At 32.8% G+C, this 6,538-nt stretch overlaps 1 long non-coding RNA gene across 1 annotated transcript; it reads left to right on the top strand.

Annotated features, from left to right (window-relative positions):
- Positions 1-2,010: 2,010 nt before the first annotated feature.
- LOC139527532 (uncharacterized) lies at positions 2,011-4,434 on the top strand. The gene is made up of 2 exons (XR_011665374.1): positions 2,011-2,065; positions 4,127-4,434. It is a non-coding gene; the product is annotated as an uncharacterized lncRNA (long non-coding RNA).
- Positions 4,435-6,538: the final 2,104 nt, after the last annotated feature.

The raw sequence follows: 6,538 nt of genomic DNA, 5'->3' as shown, positions 1-6,538 counted from the left end.
ATGTTTTTGTCGACTGGGACAGCACTTTAAACTTGGCATCGTTTTGTGTTGATTTTCTTTCGTAGTCTCTTAGATGACTAACGAGTTGTTCATTTAAATCTAAATATTGCGTACGAAGTTTGCTGTTTTCAGTTTGTAAGATTTTAATAACTTTTTCATTTTTCTGGTCTGATTTTTCAAGGTCGGACACTCTTTCTAATAAAATATGAATATTTGCACGCATCTCGATAATTTCATTAGATACTACATCGTTGGTATGGTCAACCACACTTAATTTATTTTCATCTTTTCTAAAGACTTCATCGATTTGTGTTTTATCACCTTGTAGGAACATATGTATGATATAGCAATCTCTAGCATATTTAGACGTAGAAGTACTTTTCGTTGTAGATTTTCTGTTGAAAAGTTTCCCTGTGGGACACCCCTGTATAGATTTTGCTCTACCTGCTAGAGTACTTCGGTACCATGTTAGGCAATCGTCAGAGTTATTTGTCTTTTCAATAAGTTTTGATATGTATGTTTCTTTTGGTAGATCAGCAAGATCGTAGTCTAGTTTTGCAATAAATTCTTGTTGGGGAACATAGGCGGACTCTTGCGAGGGCTGGGTACACGAGAACTCGTCGTCTTCGTGGCCATTGTTTGTGACATTGTTTATCTTTTGTTGACTTGGGGTACCGACTTCGGTAAAAACACGAACAAAGTCTGAGTTTTGGGGCGAATACTCTCCAAATGTCTCATTTAGGGAACCATTACCAATAATACATTGATCGTGCTGAAGCACAGGAGCTGGATCCATGTTTAAATCACACAAATCACCATTTTTGTCTCTCTGAGAAATTACACCTCCACCACTATCGGTAGCCATTTTTTAAAATCTTTAATCCTTCTTACTATACAAATCCTTGATATGTCCCTGCTGAGGAGGATCGAACTCCTGACATCCTTCACTCTAGTCCTAACAGGTACTTTGCCATTACAGTTAATGCTGCTCTATTAGTAAGCATGCACATAAAATCGGTGGTTTAAAAGTGGCCAGTTGCAAGGAGAATATCCCTATTACAAGAAGTTCGTATAAAAGAGTCGTTTGAAATGACTTATCATCGAATGTGACATATTACCGGTTTGATTTTTGTCATGGGCAACACGACGAATACCACGTGTAAAATATGAACTGTCTAGCCTTCAGGAGTTACTGAATTCATACACAGATTCTTTGTGTGTTTCATGTTGCTTTACCATAAAATTACTGTATTGCGTTTGTTATGTTGCAATTATCAAGTCTGTATGGTATATATCAGACATGCTCTTATCCATTTTTTAGCAATAAAAAAAATCATATTTTCCTATTTAGCTTTTGCATTTGGTAACATGTCATGGTTGCGGTAATTACATGTACTAATAAGATGAATTTGATAGTATCTAAGGCTAGACAAGTCCAGATATACATACACGCTAAGGCACAATTTAACAGTATTCTCGGATTTCGACATGACGGAGACTATGGGCATCACTGATGGAACAAAATATATTTATCCTCCCGGATCAAATGCAACAAATTTAGTGTGTTGTGTTGTATTGATAGATACTGTTTACCTTTTAATTAACTCTGGACTGTTGATTGTCCACTAGTTTATTGTATGTTGGTTACAGTTTTGACACGAATGTGACCTACCGAATTAGACTATTTAACGGATGAGCAACATGACGGGTGCCACATATGGAGCAGGATCTGCTGACACTTCCGGAGCACCTGAGATCACCCCCAGTTTTTGGTGGGGTTTGTGTTGCTTATTCTTTAATTTTCTATGTTGTGTCATGTCTACTTTTGTTTTTCTGTTTGTCCTTTTCATTTTTAGCCATGGCGTTGTCAGTTTATTTTCGATAGTTTGTCTCTCCCTCTAGTATCTTTTGTCCCTCTTTTATCAAATTCTATCATACAAAAAATAAACTTGATTCTTTTTTTTTTAATTTGCTCTTAAATCTGATTGGTTATACAATGTATATAAAGATGAAACATATAGTGTGTATTTAGTTTATCACATTTTTTTATACAGGAAATCGCAATGTAAGTTTTTAATGATTTGATATTTTAATTTGGATAAGATATTTTCTAGATACTTTTTTTTTAGTAATACTACTTTATGATTCGTCTTTTATTCCTTTTCGATTATTTACTGATTGTTTTTATTTTGTTTTTTTATTATATTCATATCTGATTTTAATACTAACTTTATTTAAAAACTTCATTTTCATCATCATTTTCTGAAGCATGGACTATTTTTCACTGGACGTTAAGCTGACAACAATCAATATTTTTTACAGAAAAACTGTATTTTTATCAAAATAAATCTAAACAGTAAAAATATGTTTGAATCCCCTATAAATACGGGTTTCCTTAGGGTATGATTGCAACATTCTTCTTTTTTTGGGGGGATAGTTTCAATTACGTTTTAAACTTTAAGTTTCATGAATTTACATGCTGATCAACTGATGTATGTCAAACGCGCGATTTATTCTAAGTTCGAGTAAATGTTAACCTAGTCATGTGCCTTTCAGGGTTTAGGGTTCTGACAGTACTTTAAATGGTTCAATCCTCAATGGGTGAACATTACATAGATAAATAAAATCGTATAATAAAAAAGCAATGAATGAGGTTGAGACATTTGATATGTATGCCTTTTTGTGCCTCTTTGTTACATTTCTGTTTTTTTATGCATGTACCAAAATCAGTAATATGACAGTTGCTATTCATTCGTTTGATGTGTTGAGCTTTTGATTTTGCCATTTAATTAGGGACTTTCCGTTTCGTATTTACCTCGGAGTTTAGTATTTTTTGTAATTTCACTTTTAAAAGGTGAAACGTGTACAAATCGTGTATACTACTAAAATGTTTGAAATGACATTTGAATCTTATACTTATAGTATTTCTATCTATTAATTATTTAAAAGTATATTTCAGAAATCTGAGATTTAAAATTAATATTTTGATAAGAATGGGATGTTCAAGTATGAAATGACATAAATCTTCTTGTTGATTTTCAAAAGTAGCGATTTTGTCTTTAATCTGAATAAACCAGTATGTGATAATTGTCTTCTTTGAAATGAGAAAACAATGGTTTTGAAAATTACCACAAAAGACAATTAAGAGACAATCATTTTGTGCTGATGTGTTGCAGAAATAAAAATTATGACTAACCGGCTTTCCCTTACATCCTAATTTAATAGGGAAAAAAACTTTTTTTTTAAATAGTAAGTAAATTGAAACCTATATTGCCTGAAATCATTTATGATAGGTCCCTATCGGACGAAACAACATCTTATAGGAGGCGATCCTATATTCTTTTATATTAGATTATATTTATTTATATATTTCAAAATACAACGTAGCATGTCTCACGCCACCATGAGGGGCCTCAGTTTACATGTCATGCAATAGATCTCGTATACTAGTACTGTATTACAAATTTACACTGTTGGTGGTATTGGTGAATTAAGACTCGCTTTCGATTTTAATTTTTTTATGGTTTGTTGTTCCAGGCAATTATAAAGCAGATGTGCATAAAAATGCGTTATAGTAATAAATGATAACTTTGAATGTATGAGTTCACAAATAATATAATTACAAGATACAAAACAAAAAAACGACAAACAACCAGTTGACCTCGGAAACGGATATGTCAATACCGGTGTAACTTGATGAAAAAACAATATCATTTTGATACGCAATATACAAATACAAATGTACCTAACTATCATAACTTGATTGGCGAGACAGATTTATTTTAGTTATTTTTGCAAGAAATTTTAGGTATATTCTTGGATTTATGAAAGATATATTGTGATGTGGCTTGACTGCCTACGAGTCAACTACCCACCAAACGACGAGGATGTAACTCATTGTAAACCAAGAGTTAAATAGTATGCACCATCAAGCGATTTAACCTTACACCGTCGTTGAGACAACATCCTTTTCTCAACACGTCAACCTCATCATACACACACACACACACACACACATTCCAATAAAGTAAAACACATATGGAAAAGTACTTAAGTCTACAGATTTAGAGAAATGTTACTTTTTACTAGAATTAGCATTTAAATAACGCATTTTTCTGTTTTTCAGCAGTTATCGTTAACTTCAGTTGTTGGAAAATGAACCACAAAATAATATTAGGAATTGTCCTTTCCTGCATTGTCCAGACGTGCTTAGGTTGCAGCGATCCAAGTAACCCATGCTTGTGCAAATGTGAAGACAAAAAAGTAGCATGCTATCAGGCGTGCATGCATATCAAGGACCGTACTTATATGATTAAATGCTTTAAACTATGTAACAACGATATGTATGAACATTGTAAAAGCAAATGTTAAGATATCTTATACAATGTAAAAGGGAAGTTTTATTTATTCAAATAAAAATACTTTGTGAACTTAGTTAGATAAAACTCATTTCATATTATGGCTATTTTTTCCTTTCCAAATAAAACTTGACTTCTGTATATAGACAGGTAGAGTCGTACAATAAACCCTGTTTTAAAAAAAAACAAACTTTTTCATAAGCAATTTGAATATGGGAAGATAGGGGAACTGAATATGCCTAAACAATGATCAATTAATCGTATTTGAAAAATAAGTGCTATTTGTTCCAAACCCATTTTCTCTCTTTTTGTAATACGCACGAATTTAGAGAATTAAGATTTGTGTATCCTTTGTAGAATCACCGCCACCATTATTTGTGACATACATGAATCCGAAAATTTATATTTTAAGGCACATATTTTATTTTAAAATATGTTCATTATAAAGCAAGGCGCTTTTATATATGGTTTGTAATATTAACTGGCGATGACCCTTGTCCATGGTTAAACACTAACCAATGAAAACATAATGTGCTTTAAAAATTACGCAAGTTTATAATTGCACGCATGCATTGCATAATACCTATACATGTAATGCAGAAGCTGCTTTTGGAAGGGATCTGGATTTAAGATTCACGTGATGAATTTGTTGTCGTGAGGTTTGTTACTGAATTCTACAAACTCGACCGTGGAAAAAAAAGCACTGATGATATCCGGGTTTGGTAGTGTTCGTATGGCTCGATGTTTAGTTTTATATGTTGGGTTTTACTAGGTTGGTCCCCTCCGTAAAACATTCAGTATGCCTTCGGAATATACAAATATTATCGTGGCTTTCTGTAACCCACTACCATCTTCGAAGCGGCAAAGAGGAACAACAATGCGTAACTGCGCATGCTCGAGATCGTTCATTTCAAATAGTAAAATTAGCCCATACCGGACGGTATTGTCAAGAATTTCAATAACGGCCGGGAAACAGACTAGGTTTTACAGACTGTTGTTTGTATTTGCCTCTCTTTTTAAGCCGTCCTTTTCTGGTTGAGTAGCTATTCTTTTATCAGTGTCAGAATAAAAAAAATATTCCTTACATATATGTTACTCTATGTTCAGTTATGTTATACACTTTTCAAATGCTATGTCTCCGTGAAATGAACATGTTTTAAATATTTGTCACTGGACATTTACGCAATCAACAAGCACCAAATATTATATCGATTTCGTGTTGTTTTGAAAGGAAGAGTGGATTTAAAACAATGTTTCCATTTTATGACAACTCTATTGAAATTACACGTCCTTTTAGTTTCAAATCATGGATTACATCGAACAGGACTTTGCATGCATCTGCACACTCTAGAATCTGTGTAACTTTATAAACATGTCTCACGGTTACAATATCTATGCAATGCATTTAAAATGCAGATCACTACTGAAAACAATTTCTGCCCACGCTATTACCAAATAAACGTATTGCATTCTGGATCTGTAGGTTTTTCATTGGTCATCGCCAATTCATATTTGCCATGCTTATCATATCATTTCATATGTGATGAAATCAAAGCTGTGCATTGAATACGCTAATTCGTAAAATGCACGCTAAACAAATGTTTACTAACAAAAGTCATACTATTATGTAGCCTCGGTGGTCCAATGGTCTATGTCGCTTGACACGATGTAGGGGATGTTGCCACTGGCCATTTCACAGTAGCAAGGGTTCGAATCCCGATGAGGGACACAACAAATTTAACATTGTTGAGCTAATTTTGAGAGGAATTACATATATAATATGGTGTTAGCCCTGAATTTCCACATATGTGTTAGTCGATTGAAATTTTGTTTTCGTTTTGATTTGTTTTGGCAGATTTCATTTCCATCCATGTTCCGTTTCTTACTTGTAACAGCTATTTGCTTTTAAGTTCTTTCCTCCTTTCCTTGATTAAAAAAAAATATATTAAAAAAAAATCAAACTTCCAAAAAGCGAAATGATAAAATCTGTATATTTAGTTTAGTATTCCTAAAGGTTGCTTAATTTTTTTTTAGGAACTTTGATATTTGAAAAGTTTTTTACTTTGATCAAAGATGGATTTTAAAAAAAAAATAAATTGAAAACTATTCTGAAATAACACTTGTGAATTTCATAATATAAATCAGACTTGGGGTCCTTTATAACTTGATGTTTGATGTAA

This window comes from Mytilus edulis, chromosome 6 (genome assembly GCF_963676685.1).
Source record: "Mytilus edulis chromosome 6, xbMytEdul2.2, whole genome shotgun sequence".
In the NCBI taxonomy this organism is placed as follows: domain Eukaryota; kingdom Metazoa; phylum Mollusca; class Bivalvia; order Mytilida; family Mytilidae; genus Mytilus; species Mytilus edulis.
The sequence above is the reverse complement of the archived record's forward strand: the minus strand, read 5'-3'. Positions and strand labels throughout refer to the sequence as shown.